This window comes from Sarcophilus harrisii, chromosome 1 (genome assembly GCF_902635505.1).
Source record: "Sarcophilus harrisii chromosome 1, mSarHar1.11, whole genome shotgun sequence".
NCBI lineage: Eukaryota > Metazoa > Chordata > Mammalia > Dasyuromorphia > Dasyuridae > Sarcophilus > Sarcophilus harrisii.
Genome location: NC_045426.1, coordinates 67,603,614 through 67,625,191, shown reverse-complemented (window position 1 = coordinate 67,625,191; position 21,578 = coordinate 67,603,614).

Below are 21,578 nucleotides of genomic sequence, written 5' to 3'. Positions count from 1 at the left end.
AATATTTATTTTCATTTTTTTTCTGATATGAACAACTCTGTTGCCATGTGCTGCCTGAAATAAGCTAATTTCTAAACATGCCATCATTACTCCTCCTCCTCCTCCTCCTGTTGCTGCTATTCATACTCCTAATAATTATATCATTTATATATTATTAGAGGATTTTCCAAATATATCACAATAATCTCGTGAGGTAGTAATTAAATATTTCATTTTTTTTCTATTTGACAATTGAGGAAAATGAGGCTCAATAATATCAAATAATTTTCTCATAGATACCTCATAAGAGATTCATACCATACCTTCTCTTGATATTATATCATATATATATATACACACATATATGTATATGCACATACATATATGTTTAATACATATATATTAGACTTGAATGTCTCTAATTGATATGAGCTTGAATGAAGTAGTAGATTGGAAAGAGAAAATACTTCCTATTGAAAAATTAACAATTTATAAGGTCTGTATCACAAAACTACTCTTTAAAATATAAAGGAATGACTTCTGTGACATTGTTATAGAGTCTTCAAGTATAAATGGTAAGAAATGCATTATCACAAAATCTTTATTACATTTAAGTTGATCTCTGGCAAGTAATCTGACTATATCATGAGTTTTCATTGCGGTGTAATTGATCTCATGCTTCTGTCCCTTCAAATCTCTGAAATTCAATAATTCTAGGTTGATAATAGGTTGAAACAAGTCAGCCCTTTCCCCTCCTCTTTGCATTAAACATCACCCCACTTTAGGGCCTTATTCACAAAGTAAAATGAATAACTGGCCCTACTTTGACTCTTGATTTCTTCTTCTGGCTATGTCACATTCTAATCTGTTTCTCTTTCTGTCTTTCTCTCCAAAATAGATGTTCCTGAATGAATCAGGCTTTTAGAATAAAATAGGATTGCCAGGCCATGAGCTATGTTTACAATATAAATATACTATTTTTAAGCAATAGATTTCAGTGTTCTGGAACATTAAAGGTGGCACTGTATGCATCTTAAGTTAAAGAATCTAAAAACTGTTGAAGTTCAGACCATTTCATGGAGCAGTACTACCGTGAAAACGTTTTTAAGCAAAAGTTAAATCAACTTGAATATATTCATCTGACTTGCAGTAAATGTCAGGATGAAACTACAGAAAAAATTTCTTTCATTTCCTTTTTGTTTTTCCATAGATATGTTCCTGAATAGGTCAATTATGAATAAGGTGAGAATTAGAATGGTTGGAGAATTCTAAAATAAAAAATCATTTTCCATGATTGAAAGTATGTTTGAGGGAAGAAAGTAGAATATAACCCAATTCTCTATAGTAGAAGAAACATCTTTTTCCTGATTTATCAATTTGAGGATATACAATGGAGCATTCAGTGTCTGCAAATTATAAGATAGTCATGTTGCTTAAAATTTTTTATTTAGATATGGATCCATGATTAAACTTATGGTATATGCTAAGATATAGTATTTTCAAATGTATAGATTCTGTTGATATATGTAGCCTTTGCTCATAAATGACTCCTTTCTCACACATGGAATTCAATTCTGTTTTTAAAGACCTCTAAAGAAGCCAATTTTCCAAGCTCCATCAAGAATCCATCCCGATGTTTAATAATGTGAACCACTGGATTTCAGAGTTAATGATAATACTAGTATGTTATACTCTTTTAGTAAATGACCTTGTTGAGAAGAAAAAAAAAATGAATGCAGAATTACTATCAAAATTTTTTAAAAAGCACCGTGGATAGGCCTAGGGAAAAAAAAAGTTGTCTGGAAAATTCTCTCCTTTCTTTCAATGTGTTTCTCACCCTTTCAAGAGACCACTGTCCCTTTTATCGAGGACATGGCATAATGCATAGAGTTAGAGCTGAAGGTAGGATGAAATGTTCAAATCTCATCTGTTACACACTTACTAAATGTGTGTTCATGGGGAAGTCAGCTAATCTCCCTGAATCTATTACTTCTTCTATAAAAGAAGATAGTAATATTATTTGGTACTTCTTTATAAATTATGAGACTCAAAATTGGTAGTATATCAAAAATATGTGAAGTTATAATTTGTGAATTATAATTAAATGGCCAAATAAATGCCAGTTATTATTATGTCTGATCCTATTTACCTAAACTACTATTTTCCAATGTTCCTTTGTTTCCCCTCAAACCCTGGCCCATTTAAATTATTCTTTGACTCAGAAATCAGTTATTTTTTATGTCTAAGCTTTCTCTCCTATGATCAAAAATTGCATGTTATCTGTCCTATTGTTTCTTAAGTATTTATCAGATTAGAGGTAAAAACATACAGAGCTCAATGCTGCTGAGATATTGCTGAAAATAGCTTAATATCTTACCCTCATTTTGGGGCATACTGATATACTGATAGGCCAGATAGGGAAAGGACGTAGATAAGTTCAAGGTTAAGGTCTAATAGGGTGTTAAGTATAAGTAGTGGGGTTCAAATTGTTACAGCGATGGAAAGGGCTAGAATAGGGGCAATAATAAATATTGAAATGGAAGAAGTTAGTGGACCAAGGGGTTCTTTTGTAAACAATTTTACTGCATCAGTGAATGGTTGTAGGAGGCCATAAGGACCTACAATGTTTGGTCCTTTTCATAATTGTATGTAGCCTAACACTTTGTGTTCAATAAGTGTCAGGAAGGCTACTGCTAGGAGGATGGGGACAATATAGAGTAGAAGATTTATTGTGAACATTTGTAAAAAAGAGGGTTTGAACCTCTGGGAGTAAAGGCTTAAACTTTATGCAATTACCAACTGTGCCATCTTAACAGCCCTGTTCTTGGGGAGAAATATAAATTGAGTTAGTATATTTAGATTGATTCATATGTTAGTTCTAGGGCTTATTGGGGACGTTGGCCCTATTTCTTTTGTCCTTTCGTACTGGGAGAAATGAATTTACAATAGAAACCGACCTGGATTTCTCCGGTCTGAACTCAGATCACATAGGACTTTAATCATTGAACAAAAGAACCTTTAATAGCGGTTGCACCATTTGGGTGTCCTGATCAAACATCGAGGTCGTAAACCCTAATTTTCGATATGGGCTTTCAAATAGGATTGTGCTGTTATTCCTGGGGTAACTTGTTCCGTTGATTAAGAGATGGGTCAATTACTGGTATTGTTACACTTAGATTGGTTAATCTAGGTTATATTCATTCGGAGGTTGTTTTATGCTCTGAGGTCACCCCAACCAAAGACTATATAACTCAGGAGCTTATACAGTTTGTTCTCATAGGTTGGATATGGTATGTGTTGAGTTATGTGACTTATGCTCCACAGGTCTTTTCGTCTTGTATAAGTATTCCCACTTCTGCACAGGAAGGTCAATTTCACTGATTGGAATAAGAGACAGTTGAACCCTCATTATGCCATTCATACTAATCCCCAATTAAGAGACAAGTGATTATGCTACTTTTGCAGGGTCAGGATACCAAGGCCATTAAAGTCACAACTCACCCGGCTGGCAGTGCCTCTAATACTGGTAAATGCTAGAGGTGATGTTAGTAAACAGGCGGGGCTCATGCTTGTCAAGTTGCTTTTATTCCTTTTAATCTTTCCTTTATATACACACCTGGGTTGGGTTAACAATGTGTGTAGTAGGGTGCTAGTATGTGGTTATAATTATTTGTTTGGTTAAGTGTAAGTGGTTGTTCCGATTTATATCTATGCTTGTGCAAGGAGAATATATTCAGGTTACTCATATTAGCATTATATCTTCTAAATAGTTATAGACTTGTCCAATATAGAGTTTAGGGATTTTGATTGATTGTTGGTATTAAATGTTAGGTAAGTTTGAGCTTTAACACTTTCTTAATTGATGGCTGCTCTTAGGCCTACAATGTTTTGTGTGTGTTTCATTATCCTCTAGGTAAGTTTGTCTACATGTCAAAAGAGTTGTCCCTCTTTTGAGTACCATTTAAATTTAAATAGTGTTTGTTAGTACTTGAATTAAATTTAAAGTTGAACTTAAATTCGTTTTTTGGACAACCAGCTATCATTAAGTTCGATAGACTTTTCACCCCTATTGTAAAATCATCTCACTGTTTTGCTACACAGAAGAGTTCCTTCTGACAACTGTTCTACAATAGCTCACTTAATTTCGGGAAGGTGGGTTTTAATTCTTTTTGTCCGGTTTGACTAGCTAAATCATTATGCAAAAGGTAGAAGGTACAATCTTTGCTTTTTGTCACTTACAGGATGGGATCTTTCAAAGTTCCCTCCCAGTACTTTCTCTATTATGCCTAGGGGTTAGTCTGTTCTATCACCTATACTAGGGCTTATAAATGTTTTGTTGGTGTTATAAATAGTTTTATTGGGTATGTCTAGGACTAGATCTAGCCCAAATGGTCAGGGTTAGCTGAAATCTTTTATATGTAAGCTAAATGCTTTATTTAAGCTACATTTTGATTGTCCAAGTGCACTTTCCAGTGCACTTACCATGTTATGACTTTTCTCCTCTTTTTGGCGTATTCTTTTAGGTATTTAAAGTTACTTTATTGAGGAGGGTGACAGGCGGTGTGTACACACCCTATTGCTTATTTCAATTAAGCTCTCTATTCTTAATTTACTACTAAATCCTCCTTCATATCTGTTTCAATAGACAATCCGTTGTGTTCTAACATAAAAAAAATGTAGCACATTGCTTCCCCCTTCATATGCTACACCTTGACCTAATGTTTTTATGGTTTCATGATTTTGCTCACTTTGGAACCCTATTGGGGTGAGCTGATGATAGAGGTATATACACTGATAAGTGAGAAAGGGTGAGGTGTATCGGGATTTATTGATTATAGAACAGGCTCCTCTAGGAGGGTCTAGGGCACTGCCAAGTCCTTTGAGTTTTAAGCAGTGGCTAGTAGTTCTCTGGAGAGTAATTTTTTTATTTAATTACCTTAGTTTATGGCTAAGCATAGTGGGGTCTCTAATCCCAGTTTGTGCCTTAGCTTTAGTGTCTTCAGCATGAGTAAAGTCACATAAGTTGTGTATTTTAATATCAACTAGGGAGTATTACAGTGCAGTTGAGCTTTAACTTTATTTGGTAGATTGAATGCTTAAACACCCTTTATGCCGTTCTCCTGTTAATTGGGGTTAATTGTATGACCACGGTGGCTGGCACGAGATTTACCAACCCTTTTTATTATGATTTAGTCAAACTTTTGTTTATAGCTCAATGTTAGTCACTGCTGTAACCCGTGGGGTGTGGTTAAACAAGGTGTCATGGGGTACTTTTGGAAGTGTGCCTGATACCCGCTCCTTTAAACTCAATGGAAGTTAAAAGGGCATACTCACCAGGTTGCGGAAACTTACATGTGTAAAATAAAAATTAACAGTAAGGCCAGGACCAAACCTTTGTGCTTGTGGAACTGATTAAAGCCCATCTAATCATTTTCAGTGCTTTGCTTTGCATTAAGCTACACAAACAATAAATTAAAATTTGATAAATTTTGATAAAATTTAAGTTTGTATACTATGTCAGTATTAAATTTATTTTGCAAAAATTTTTTTTTCTTATGAAGAAGAATTTAAGGTTTGGGTTGGAAAGCGGGTGTATGCCTAGTTTATAGGGCAGTTAGGTGTTTACTATAATATCCTGTAATAGTTGTAGTAGTTTAATAGTGAGCGGCTGTTTGTGGGTTTGAGTTAGACTTAGCTGTTGCTTGCATGTGTTTTAGTACCTATTTCTCCACGGTATTTAATTACCATACTAAAGGCCTATCATCTGGTTTTGGGGTTTGACGGAAGCGATAAAATTTACTAAAGGGGGTAGGGGGTTAAGTGGTAAGAAACTATTATAAATATTTAAACATATAAATATCTTTACTTCTCATCTAAACACACACAGACATATGTACGCATACATGTACACACATACACATTTACACACACGTACACATACACATACACATGTACACACACATACACATACACATACACATACATATATGCACACTTGTGTCCACACTCACACAAATGCACTTTTAGTATGTTCGTCTATTCGAGGGTAACATATTGTGGGGGGGGAAATATAAATGTCTGTCTAGTGAGGTTTTAGTAATATAATAATAGTATGTCTATCAATCATTGATTAATTATCTATTATACTTAATTGATAGCTAATACTTAACTTAATATCTAAACATTTTATGTCATTATTGTTTTTAACTAATATAATGTCTAATCATCATTCATTGAATAACACCATTTTGGAAATAAGCGTGTGTCTGATGTTCTTTCTCAGTTGATGTCCAATTGAAATGTTGTTGGCCTTGTTATATAAGTCTGCACTTTTAATGGCTCCTGCCATGTTGATAAACCACCCCCAAATTAAAAACTACCTAATGCCATATCAATAATTGGAGATGCCACAATATGAGGCCAAACAGCATTGTTACCATAACAAATGCCTCTATGAAAAGCATGGTTAGACTGAATTAGGACCGTATGGGCCTGAAGTAACAACAGTAGCCAGTCAGAGGAAATAAGGTTTGTCCGAAGATTATGGGCTTGCTCTGAAGGATCGAGTATTTTCAGATGGTGGGTTGCTGATCTCTTGTGAGTGGAGGATAAAGGCATTCCTAATGGTGATGATCTGCTAGAGGAGTTAGCTTTGTTGATCTTTATTCATGGGTTTAATGTCTATGTATGCCAACATGTTATGTCTTATGTAATATATACATATTATATATTATGTACTATTATGAATTATATTAGTTAAAGATATGCATGTACTTATTAATTTTTAACAATATATTATATTAATGTATTTAGTACTATATACTTAGTATGTATATTATTATATGATAGTGGACTATAAATGTATGCTCTATATACATAAATATTTATAATTACATTAATATATATGTAAATCTTTATATATGTATATATTTACATAAATTGTAATTATAATAAAAAATGCAAAAAATTTAATACTGGGATAGTATATAAATTGAATTTTGGGATTAAAAATAAATAAAAATTTTGAAGCAGGAAGTAGTTTAAACAGAATATCGGCTTTTAGGTGTTGATGGTGGGGTGTAATGCCTTCTTCCTGATGTGTCCAAGAAGGGGTTTTGCCTTCATAGCTGATTTACAAGGCCAGTATTTTGGTTAAATTACTTGGACTCTTCATTTAGGTTTTAATATATAGTTTTCAAATAGGCCTGCGAGTGGCATTAGGACAAGAATTAGTAGGAAGTAGAGTATAGAGGCTAACTGGCTGATAATGATGAATGGTTGTTCTACAGATTGGCCGCCAATTCAGGTAAGTGTGATTAGGTTAGCATTGAGGATTCAGAATAAGGTTTGGGAGACTGGGAAGAATATCATGTTTTGTTGGTTGACTGTATGGAGTAGGGGGATGATTAGGAGGATTAGGATGGATGCTAGTAAAGCAAGGACTCCACCTAATTTGTTAGGGATAGAGAGTAGGATGGTGTATGCAAATAGGAAGTATCATTCTGGTTTGATGTGAGGGGGTGTGTTTAGTGGGTTGGCTGGTGAGAAGTTGTCTGGGTCTCCTAGTAAGTCTGGTGAAAATAGGGCTAGAAGGAGGAGTATGAGGAGTAATAGCATGAGTCCTAGGGCGTCCTTGATAGTATAGTAGGGGTGAAAAGGGATTTTGTCTGAGTCTGGGTTGACTCCTGAGGGGTTGTTAGAGCCTGTTTCATGGAGGAACAGTAGGTGAACAATGGCTAGTGCTGTGGATAGGTGTAATTTTGTAGAACTATTCTGGAGATACATATTTGCAACAGAACATTAATATTTCAGATGTGATAAGTGTTTAGTTTTTGGATGGAGGATTGGGTAGGTGAATTTGTCCCAACAGGCTTTCTGGTATCTTTCCTATCATACTGGACCAGTTATTCTGTTAGCTGTAATATCTACCCTGAAAAAACTCACTGAGGAGTAGATAAAAAAGGTCACATTGAAGAAACCAAATATTTAAAATAAGATCCAGGAATTCATACTGGAAATAGGGAATGGTGATAATAAGAGATATAATAATGAAAGCTATGTAAAGTGGATAGAGTACTGAACCTTTAGGAAGGAAGATCTGAATTAAAACCCACTCTCAGTTTTTAAACATAAATTCTGGGCAAGTCATTTAATCTAAATATCATTAGTTGTTTTTTTTTAAATATCTAAAACTGGGAATAATAATAGCACTTAATAGGGTTATTGTAAAGAGAAAATGAGATGGTATTTGTATAAGAATCTAACAAGAAAATATTTGCAAAATCCTTTGCAAATCTTAGCATTACACAATTGCAAATCATTTTAGTAATAATTTTATTGTTATCATTATTAGCCAACTTCTAAAAATAGCCTCAAGTGATCCTGGAAGACCTCAGATAAGAAGGATTGTACTACTGGCAGCCTCTTCCCATTTAGAAAGCTTTCATAGCTAAAGAGAAGTTTTCTTTACATTAGGCCTCATGTGCTTCTTTCAAATATCTTCTTGCTCCTAGTTTTTTCTTCTGGGGACAAAGCAAACAAATGTCATCTATTCTTCAATTCTAACTCTTAAAATAGTTGAAGACAGCTATCATTCTAACTGCCAGTCACTCCGAATTATATTATTATTGAAGCTAAACATTCACTATGTTAACAGATGATCCTCTGCTTCTTAAAGGGCAGACACTCCAGGTTCTTCACTATGTTGATATTCGCTGGATATTATTTAGCTTATCAATAAATGCTTAAATGTAATGCTCAGAATTGGACACTTTACTTTATCAGTGTATGTTAAAACACAGGATCCATTATTGGCAATAGATATGGTTTGACTAGGGCAAAGTAAACAATATTATCTCCTTACTCCAGGAAGTCTTCCTGTAAATGCCGCCTAAGCTATTTGTTGTCTACTAATATTGCAGCTTCACTGTGGTATATATTTTTTCACATCAAATGGACTTTCATGTATATTGTGAATAAATAAGAATCTTTATGCCTCTGGGAAAGATAATTTATGGGTATAGATAATAAACTATTTTAACTATTAGATGCCACAAGCTAAATTCAGGGAACTAAGGAAAGTTAGATAGTAGTCAATATCAAAGAAAGGTTCAATGTGGTAACTCAAAAGAATGGAACTTCAGGAAATAGCTCGATTCTTAGTATTAGTATGTGTAAATGAAAAATTTCCAATATATATAAGGCTGTAACAGAATTTATTATGCTTTTAAGATGAAGTAAAAAAAAATCAGGGTAATAATTCTGATCTTTGATAAAACAATAGTAAAAATAGATCTTATTAAAAGAGATAAGAAAGGAAAGTACATCTTGATAAAGAGTATCATAAACAATGAAGTAGCAACAATAATAAATGTGCATGCACTGTACCCAAATTCCTAGAGAAGATTTAAGCCAGTTACAGGAAGAAATAGATAGCAAAACTATACCAGTGGGGGACCTCAACCTTTCTCTCTCAGAATCAGACAAATCTATTCACAAAATAAACAAGAAAGAGACTAGGGAAGTTAAAAGAATCCAATAAAAGCTAGATATGATAGATGTCTAGAGAATATTGAAAGGGACAGAAAGAAACACATCTTTTTTCTCAGTGGTACATGGCACCTACATAAAAGCTGACTATGTACCAGGGCACAAAAAATCGCATAATTAATTGCAGAGAGTAAGAAATAATAAATCCTTCCTTTTCAGACCATGATGCAATCAAAATTATATTTAATAAACTGTCAGGGAATGACAGACTAAAATCCAATTGAAAATTAAATCATCTAATTCTAAAAAAGTGAGTGGTTCAAACAACAAATTAGAGAAACAATCTATAATTTCATCCAAGATGTGAGGAATGTAGAAGACCCTTACCCAAAATGATTACTCAAGGATCATTCAGTAGAAAGCAGAGAGGTTGTTTATTAAAACCTCTGAAGGATGAGTCGTACCATCATGAGATAAGACAGAGAAAGCTTATGGTAAGAGGGCTAAAGAAGTAGTAAAGAAACACAGCTTTTAACCAAGAGATTACATCACAAGTAAGAGAGCATTGAGAAGGGGAGGGGGAGGCATCTAATTGGTTGTTGCTATCCAGAGAGATTGGAATGGAAGGTTTCTGTTTCCCCGAAATCACCTGATTTCTAGGAAACTGAAAATCAGGCCTTCAGGCTTTTAGGCAATTAAACAGATAGTGGTCAAGCTAATAGACTAAATATCAATAAATGTCAAATACTGATAAATGTCATCAGCTCAAGTTAAGTAAATATGTTTATAGCTGACCAAGGCTCAAGTAAATATGGGCCTGCACATATTATATAGGTCATAGGGGAAACACAAAAATAATAAAAATAAAATACAGAAAAAGAATTCATACATTCCTGTAAATTCTTCACCTTATTTCTCTATTCCACACAAAGAGAATGACAATAATGAGAAAACATAGCAACATCTATGGGATGCCAGCAAAGCCTTTCTTATGGGAAATTTTAAAACTCTAAATAGCTATATGAATAGAATAGAGGAAAAGATCATCAATGAATTGATTATGCTCCTAAAAAGCTAGGAAAACAAATAAATTAAAATCTCCCAGCTAAATACCTAATTAGAAATTCTGAAAATCAAAAGGAATCTAAATAAAATATAAACTAAGAAAGTTATTGAAATACTAAATAAAACTAAAGAGTTGGTTTTATGAAAAAAAAATAGATACACATTTGGCTAATTTCAGTAGAAAAAGGAAAGGGAAAAAAAACATCAATATAAAAAATAAAAAGGGTGAACTTACCATCAATGAAAAAGAAATTAGTGCAATAATTGGAGTCATTTTACACAATTGTAGGGCAGAAAAGTTGTATAACCTACTTGAAATGGATGAATATTTACACAAATATAAATTGTCTATACTAACAAAAGAAGGAATAATTACTTAATAGTGTCATTTTAGAAAAAAAAAAATAAATCAAAAGAAGCCTTTAATGATCTCCCTAAGAAAAAATTCCCAGGGTATAATGAATTCAGATAGATTCACAAGTGAATCTTGCCAAACATGTAAGAACATTTAATTCCAATACTATTGAAACATTTTTGAAAAAAAGGTAAAGAGGGAGTACTTCCAATTTCCATCAATGACACAAATATAGTACTAATACCTAAACCAGGAAGAGACAAAATAGAGAAAAGCATAGACCAATCTCCCTAATGAATATTGATTGAAAAAAATTAAATAATATATTAACAAAGACATTACAGCAACTTATCGGCATCATACTATGCTATGGGAGAATGTGACTTATAACAAGAATGCAGGGCTGGTTCAATATCAGGAAAACTATTACCATAATTAACCATATCAATAACAAACCCAACATAAATCATATGATAATCTCAACAGATGGAGAAAAAGCTTTTGACAAAATACAACATCCATTCCTATCAAAATACTAGAAAGAATAGAGATAAAGGGAGCTTTCCACAAAATAAACAGTATCTATCTAAAACCTATGGCAAGCCTTATTTGTAAGGTAGAGAAGCTAGATGCATTTTCAATAAGATCATTTTTTTAAAACAAAAGGATGCCCATAATCATTAATATTATTCAATTTTATACTAGAAATGTTGGCTTTAGCAATATATAAAAAATAAATAAAGGAATTAAGACAGGCAATGAGAAAATAAAATTATCATCACTATTTGCAGATGATATGATAATATATTTAAAGAATTCTAGAAAACCATCCCAAAATAGTGAAAACAATTAATAGCTTCAGCAAAGTAACAGGATATAAAATAAACACACACAAGTCATCACCATTTCTATATGTTGTTGACAAATCCCATCAGCAAGAAATAGAAAGAGAAATTCCATTTAAAATTACTATTGAGAAAATAAAATATTTGAGGATTTACTGGCCAACACAAACCCAAGAATTATATGAACAAAATTATAAAACACTTCTCACAGAAATAAATTCAGCTCTAAACAATTGAAAAAAATATCAATTGCTCTTGAGTAGGCCAAGCTAATACAATAAAAATGACAATTGGGCCTAATTTGGTCTACTTGTTCAGTGCCATACCAATCAATCTGCCAAAAATTGTTTTGCAGAATTAGATAAAAATGATAAAAATTAATCTGGAAGAGCATAAGGTCAAGAATATCTAGGGAATTAATGAAAAAAGGCATACAAAGAATGGTTGCTTAGCAGTACCAAATCTAAAACGATATGATAAAGCAACAATCATCAAAATCATTTGATACACTCTAAGAAATAGAGCGTGTTTCAGTGAAATAAGTTAGATATATATAATACAATAATCAAGGCTTAGAGCAATCTCATATTTGATAAATCTCCAAACTCCAGATTCCGCAATAAGAACTCACTATTTGACAAAAATTGCTGCAAAAATTTGAAAATAAAATGTTAGGAACTCACTGTAGACCTACATCTCATATCCCATATCAAAATAAGGTAAAAATTGCTCTGTGATTTGGCCATAAAGGATGATACCATAAAAAAACCAATTAGGAAGCAAGGCATAATTTACCTCTCAGATCTTTGAAGAAGGGAGGAATTTATGACCAGAGAATTAGAGAACATTATGAAAGGCAAAATGGACAACTTTGATTATATTAAATCAAAAAGTTTTTGCACAAACAAAACAGAAACAGGCTTAAAAGGAAACTATAAATCTGGAAAAAAATCTTTACCATCAGAGTTTCTAATAAAGTTGTCATTTCTAAAATATATAATGAACTGTGTCAAATGTATAAGAATACAAGTCATTCTTTAATTGATAAATGGTCAAATGATATGAACAGTCAATTTTCAGATGATAAAATTAAAGCCTTCTATAGTCCTATGGAAAAAATGCTCTAAATTACTATTGATTAAAGATATGAAAGTTAAAATAACTCTGAGTTTCTTAACTCACAACTCCCAAATTGGCTAAGGTAATAGAAAAAAACTGATACTTTTTGGAGGGGATATGGGAAAGCTGTGACACTATTACATTGTTGGTGGAGTTGTAAAATGATCCAGCCAATTTGGAGAGCAATTTGGAACTATGCACAAAGGGTATAAAACTGCATAAAACTTTACCCAGCAATGCCATTACTGGGTCTGTATCCCAAGGAAATCATAAAGGGGGGGGAGGAGGGAGAAAGACCTACATGTGCAAGTATTTGTAGCAGTTCCTTTTGTGGTGGCAAAGAAATGGAAAATGAGTACATGCCCATTAATTGGGGAATGGGTGAACAAGTGGCAGGATTCCATTAATCCATAAGGAAATATTATGTTGTATACAAATATTAACAAGATGATTTTATAAAAGCATGGAAAGATTTAAAGAACTGATGCTGAGTGAAACAAGTAGAATCAGAATACATTGTGCACAATAACATCAACAATGAAAGACTTGATTCTTCTTAGTGGTTCAGTGATCCAAAGCAATTGCAATAGGCTTTGGACAAAAAAATGTTATCTACATCCCAAAAAAGAACTAAGGAGTATGAATGTAAATCAACACAAGCTATGTTCACTCTTTTTTTTTTTTTAATCTTTCCCATGGTTTTTCCCTTTTGTTCTGATGATGATTCATAAAGCAATGTGTATTAAAATAAATACATTTTTAAAAAAGAAAAGTTATGCGAATATATGGAAATTATTCTATTCTAAAGCAACATGTTTCAAAATTAAAATATTTATATTACAACATCATATTATCAGAAAGTAACAGGTTTAGGGATGTAAGGGACTATAAAACTCATCTTTTCACACCTCCCTTAGTGATGACAATTATGTATACCTAGAGTGATCAAGTGACTTGCTCATGGAATGCTTGTTGTAAGTGAGAGGACTCTGACTCTAAATCTTACATTCTTTCCATAAGAAGTGAGTTTCTTAATTAGATTTCATCAAAGACACTTTTTTATACTCTCTTATTTCTACCTTGCAAAATATTGAAAAAAATATTTAAGGAATTATATTCCTATTTCAGAGATGGAATATTGAAACTTACAGTTTAAATTATACATTGAATATTGATGTGTTGATTATTGATTGAGTGACATATTTAATAACAAATATGCAGAATTAAATGTCTGATCTTTTTTAATTTCAAATGCATTGCTCTTTGTATCTGGGTAGAAAACAAAGAATGAGACAAGTGAGTATTTAGCTTTGTATCAGAGACACCATAAAAAAGGTTATTAATAAAAATTGCCAATAAAATCCTATAGAATGGAGACTGCTACTATACCCTTTGTAGATAAAAATAGACTCATATGAAGAATATGGAAATGATAACAATATTAACATGTATATGAGATTTTAAAAATTGGTTTAGTTAATAGTAATGGAAAAGAGGAGCTCTAATTATTACACTAGAAGACAGTGGAATACTTCTTTAGAAAAAATGTAAAGTTAAGACAAATTACTTTTCCCCATAAGAAGTAGTTTTAATATCCAAACTGGAAAGAGATACTGGACTTAAATCCAAACTATGGGAAAAAAAACTGGAACCAAGAAGACAATATTATCCCAGTTTTCTGAAATTTATCTCTTTTTTCTGTTATTGGTAGTCAGTGTGATAAGCAAGAGGTGGCAACTCACAGTTATTTTAATTTCCATTTTTCTAATCAATAATGATTTTATATGACCAAAGATAGTTTTGATTTCTTCTTCTGAAAACTGTCTATGCTTTGATTATTTATTAAGTGGAGAAGAGTTGTATTCTTATAAATTTGACTCAGTTCTTTTTATGTTTGAGAAATGATGTCTTTATCATATGCATTTGTAGGAAAACATATATATATATATATATTTTTTCCTCCTTTCCTTCTAATCGTGTTTTCATTGTTTTTGTTTCTATAAAATATTTTAACTTAATGTAATCAAAGCTATCCATTTTATGTCTTCTAATGATCTCTCTTTTTTTTGTCATATGTTTTTCCTTTTCCATAAATCAGACTGTTAAACTATTTCATGGTTGCCTATTATTTTTAAATAGTTATTACATAATATGACTAACTTGAATACTCAATTTGAAGTTATCTTGGTATAGAGTGAAAGTTGATGAACTTTTTCTAGCTCAATAAAATTTTAATAGTTTGATTAGTATGGTATTGAATAAATAGATTAATTTAGAGAGAATTGTCATTTTATTATTTTGGCTTGGCATTGTGGGGATAAAAATTATGACTTAATTGGTTTGAAAAGTGTGTATAACTGTGTTCATATGGGTTTCTAGGTTTGTCTTGGCAAGTAGATATATGGGATATTGTTTAAAATTACCTTAAATGGAATTTCTCTATCTATTGCTGCTGGACTTTCTTTTTCATATAAAGAAATGTTGATCATGTATGTGGATTTATCATATATCCTGCAATTTTATTAAAACCATTCATTATTTAATTTTGGGGGTGGGGCTGTTCTAGTTTTTTATAGATATACTATCTTATCATCAGCAAAGCTGATAGTTTTGTTTTCTCATTGCATATTTTAATCTCTTCAATTAATTTTTCTTCTTTTATTGCTATAATTAACATTGCTATATATGAGACCTGTTTTAATTTGCATTTCTCTATGATTTAGAGGATTTTTTCATATGACTATAGATGACTTTAATTTCATCATCAGAAAATTGTCTGTTTATATCTTTTAACTGTTTTTCAATTGGGGAATGGCATATGCTCTTATAAATTAGACACAGTTCTTTATATATGTTAGAAATGAGATCTTTATCAGAAATATTACTGAAATAACGTTTCAGTATGAAGAAATTTCAGAATGAAATAGTATAGAAATACTATAAAGATTTTCCCTCAATTTTGTATTTCCCTTTTTAATCTTGTTTCTATTTTTTTTTTGTGTGTGTGTGTGTGTACTAAAGCTTTTTAATTTTATGCAAAGTTGTCCGACTTACCTTTCATTATGTTCTCTAGTTTGTCTTTGGTCCTCATTTCTCCAAAGATCTGATCAGTAAATTATTCCATGCTCTCCTAATTTGTTTATGGCATCACCTTTATGACCAAATCATGTATCTATTTTGACCTTATTTTGGTAGGAGGTATAATATGTAAGATTACTCTGAGTTGCTGAGTTTCCAATTTCCTCAGCAATTTTTGTCAAATAATGAATTCTTGTTTCAGAAGTTGGAGTTGGGGGTTTATCAAATACTAGGTTACTATAGGCCTTGATTATTGTGTCATATGTATATAATTTATTCCATCAATACACTACCCTATTTCTGAATACAAAATGATTTTAATGAACACTGCTTAATAATATAGTTTTAGGTTTGGTACTATTAAGTCACCGTCCCTTATATTTTTAATAATTAATTACCTTGATATTTTTTGAAATTTTCTTCTTTCAGATGAAGTTTGTTGTTATTTTTTCTAGTTCTATAAAATAATATTTTGGCATTTGATTGATATAGCGCTGAACAAGTGGACCAATATAGGCAGAATTGTCATTTTTATTATATTAGGTCAACCTAGCTATGAGTAACTGATATTTTTCCAGTTGTTTGGATATGACTTTATGTGAGATATTTTCTAATTGTGTTCATTTAGTTCTGGAGTTTGACTTGGAAGGTAGAAACTCAAATATTTAAGTTTGTGTAATTTTTTTAAAAGGATATTCTCTATCTATTGTTGATGGGCTTTATGAACAACATATGGAAATGCTGATGGTTTCTGTAGGTTTATTTTATATATTGCAACTTTGATAAAGTGTTAATTGCTCCCAGTATTTTTGGATGATTTTCTAGGATTCTCTAATTATATCATCATATCTTCTGCAGAGAGCAATAGTTTTATTTCATTTCCTTATTGCCTATTTGAATTCCTTTGATTTCTTTTCTTTTCCTTATCGCTAAAGGTAACATGGCTAGCACAAGGTTGAATAATAGTGATGATTATGGGCATCCTGTTTCACTCCTGATCTTATTTGGGAATGCATCCAGCTTCTCTCCATTACAAATAATGCTTGCTGTAGTTTTTAGTTAGATGCTGCTTATTATTTTTATTTTTTAAATTTTAAAAGCTTTTTATTTACAAGTTATATGTATGGTTAATTTTACAGCATTGACAATTGGCAAACCTTCTGTTCCAATTTTTCCCCTCCTCCCCAGGGTGGGATGGCACCCACCAGGCAGGATGAACAATACATGTTAAATATGTTAAAATATCAATTAAATACAAAATAAGTATACATGTCCAAACCATTATTTTTTGGTACGAAAAGCATCAGACTCTGAAATATTGTACAATTAGCCTGTGAAGGAAATCAAAAATGCAGCAGGCAAAAATATAGGGATTGGGAATTCTATGTAATGTTTCTTAGTCATCTCGCAGAGTTCTTTCTCTGGGTGTAGCTGGTTCAGTTCATTACTGATCTATTGGAACAGATTTGGTTCATCTGACTGCTGAAGATGACCGGGTCCATCAGAATTGATCATCATATAGTATTGTTGTTGAAGTATATAATGATCTCCTGGTCCTGCTTATTTCACTTAGCATCAGTTCATGTGAAGTCTCTCTAGATCTTTCTGAAATCATTCTGTTGGTCATTTCTTACTGAACAATAATATTCATATACCACAATTTATTCAATCATTCTCCAATTGATGGGCATCTACTCAGTTTCCAGTTTTTGGCCACTACAATGAGGGCTGACACAAACATTCTTGCACATACATATCCCTTTCCTTCTTTAAGATCTCTTTGGGATATAAGCCCAGTACTAACACTGCTTGATCAAAGGGTATGCACAGTTTGATAATTTTTTGAGCATAGTTCCAAATTCTCTCCAGAATGTTTGGATGTATTCATAATTCCACCAACAATGTATTAGTGTCCATGTTTTCCCACATCCCCTCCAATATTCTGCATTATTTTTCCCTGTCATTCTAGCCAATCTGACAGGTATGTAGTGGTATCTCAGAGTTGTCTTAAATTGCATTTCTCTGATTAATAATGACTTGGAGCATATTTTCATATGGCTAGAAATAGTTTCAATTTATTCGTCTGAGAATTATCTGTTCATATCCTTTGACCATTTATCAATTGGAGAATGGCTTGATTTCTTATAAATTAGAGTCAATTCTCTATATCTTTTGGAAATGAGGCCTTTATTAGAACCTTTGACTGTAAAAATGTTTTCCTAGTTTATTGCTTCCCTTCTAATGTTGTCTTCATTAGTTTTGTTTGTACAAAAAAGTTTCAATTTGATATAATCAAAATTTTCTATTTTGTTATCAGTAATGATCTCTAGTTCTTCTTTGGTCATAAATTCCTTCTTCTTCAACAGGTCTGAGAGGTAAACTATCCTGTGTTCCGCTAATGTATTTGTTTTTTTTTTTTTTTTTTTTTAATAGTTTTTATTTACAGGTTATATGTATGGGTAACTTTACAGCATTAACAATTGCCAAACCTCTTGTTCCAATTTTTCACCTCTTACCCCCCTCCCCCCTCCCCTAGATGGCAGGATGACCAGTAGATGTTAAATATATTAAAATATAAATTAGATACACAATAAGTATACATGACCAAAACGTTATTTTGCTGTACAAAAAGAATCAGACTCTGAAATATTGTACAATTAGCTTGTGAAGGAAATCAAAAATGCAGGTGTAAATAAATATAGGGATTGGAAATTCAATGTACTGGTTTTTAGTCATCTCCCAGAGTTCTATTTCTGGGCATAGCTGGTTCAGTTCATTACTGCTCCTTTGGAAATGATTTGGTTGATCTCGTTGCTGCGGATGGCCTGGTACATCAGAGCTGGTCATCATATAGTATTGTTGTTGAAGTATATAATGATCTCCTGGTCCTGCTCATTTCAATCAGCATCAGTTCTTGTAAGTCTCTCCAGGCCTTTCTGAAATCATCGTGTTGGTCATTTCTTACAGAACAGTAATATTCCATAATATTCATATACCATAATTTATTCAGCCATTCTCCAAGTGATGGACATCCATTCAATTTCGAGTTTTTAGCCACTACAAAAAGGGCTGCCACAAACATTCGTGTACATACAGGTCCCTTTCCCTTCTTTATAATCTCTTTGGGATATAATCCAGTAGTAACACTCTGGATCAAAGGGTATGCACAGTTTGATAACTTTTTGAGCATAGTTACAAACTACTCTCCAAAATGGTTGGATTCATTCACAACTCCACCAACAATGCATCAATGTCCCAGTTTTCCCGCATCCCCTCCAACAATCATCATTATTTTTTCCTGTCATCTTAGCCAATCTGACAGGTGTGTAGTGGTATTTTAGAGTTGTCTAAATTTGCATTATTCTGATTAATAATGACTTGGAGCATCTTTTCATATGACTAGAAATGGTTTCAATTTCTTCATCTGAGAATTGTCTGTTCATATCCTTTGACTTCATTTTTTATAAATTAGAGTTAATTCTCTATATATTTTGGAAATGAGGCCTTTATCAGAACCTTTGACTGTAAAAATATTTTCCCAGTTTATTACTTCCCTTCTAATCTTGTCTGCATTAGTTTTGTTTGTACAAAACTTTTCAGTTTGGTATAATCGAAATTTTCTATTTTATGATCAGTAATGATCTCTAGTTCTGCTTTGGTCATAAAGACCTTCCTCTTCCACAGGTCTAAGAGGTAAACTATCCTGTGTTCCTCTAATTTATTAATAATTTCATTCTTTATGCCTAGGTCATGAACCCATTTTGACCTTATCTTGGTGTACGGCGTTAAGTATGGATCAATGCCTAGTTTCTGCCATATTAGTTTCCAATTTTCCAGCAATTTTTTATCAAACAGTAAGTTCTTATCCCAAAAGCTGGGATCTTTGGGTTTATCAAAGACTAGGTTGCTATTTGTTGACTGTTTTATCCATGAACCTAATCTATTCCACTGATCAACTAATCTATTCCTTAGCCAATCAAATAGTTTTGGTGACTGTCTCTATAATATAATTTTAGATCTGGTACAGCTAAGCCACCATCATTTGATTTTTTCATTAATTCCCTTGAAATTCGTGACCTTTGTTTTCCATTGAACTTTGTTTTATTTTTTCTAGGTCATTAAAATACTTTTTGGGACTCTGATTGGTATGAGCTAAATAAATAGATTAGTTTAAATATCGTCATCTTTTATATTTGCTCGCCCTATCCAAGGCATTTAATATTTTCAATTGGTTAGATCAGACTTAATTTGTATGAAAAGTGGTCTAATTTTGCTCATAAAGTTTCTGATTTTCCCTTGGCGATAGATTGCTAAATATTTTATATTATCAGTAGTTACTTTAATGAATTTCTCTTTGTAACTCTGACTGTTGGATTTTGTTAGTGATATATAAGGAATCCTGATGACTTATGTGGGTTTATTTTAAAACAACTTTGCTAAAGTTGTGGATTATTTCTAATAACTTTTGCAGAATCTCTGGGTTCTCTAAAGTATAACCATCATGTCATCGGCAAAGGTGATAATTTGGTTTCCTCATTGCCTATTCTTATTCCTTTAATCTCTTTCTCAGCTCTTATTGCTATAGCTAGCGTTTCTAATACAATATTAAATAGTAACGGTGATAGTAGGCAACCTTGTTTCCTCCAGATCTTATTAGGAATGGTTGCGGTTTGTTTCCATTACATATGATGCTTATTGATGGTTTTAAATAGATGCTTTGCTGATTATTTTTAAGGAAAAGTGCATTTTTTCCTTTACTCTCAAGTTTTTTTAATAGGAATGGGTGTTGGATTTTATCAAATGCTTTTTCTGCATCTATTGAGATGATCATATGGTTTTTTAATTTGGTTATTAACATGGCCAATTTATTGATAGTTTTCCTAATATTGAACCAGCCCTGCATTCCTGGTATAAATCCTCCTTGATCATGAGTGTATTATCTTGGAGGTGATATTCTGTAGTCATTTTGCTTATATTTTATTTAAGATTTTAGCATCAATATTCATTAGGGAAATTGGTATATAATTTTCTTTCTCTCTTTTCAACCTACCTGGTTTAAGTATCAGTCCATATATGTGTTATACAAGGAATTTGGTAGCACGCCTTCATTCCCTATTTTTTCAAACAGTTTATATAGCATTGGGGCTAATTGTTCTTTGAATGTTTGTAAAATTCACATTAAATCCATCTGGTCCTGGGATTTTTCTTAGGGGAGTTGTTTAGTTGCCTGTTCTATTCCTTTTTCTGAAATGGGACCATTCAAACAATTTCCCTCCTCTGTTAGTCTGGGAAGTCCATATTTTTGGGGTAGTCATCCATTTCACTTAGGTTATCAAATTTATTGGCATAAAGGTTGAGCAAAATAACTCCTTATTATTTCTCTAATTTTCCTCTTCATTGGTGGAAAGTTCTCCCTTTTCATTTTAAGACAACTAATTTCATTTTCTCTCTCCTTTTCTAATCAGATTTACCAAAAACATCTATTTTATTGGCTTTTTCATAGAACCAACTCTTAGTTTTATTTAATTAGTTCAATAGTTTTTTTACTTTCAATATTTTAATTTCTCCTTTTAATTTTAAATTTCCAATTTAGTATTTGATTGGGGGTTTTAATTTGGTCTTTTTTAGTTTTTAGTTGCAAGCCAATT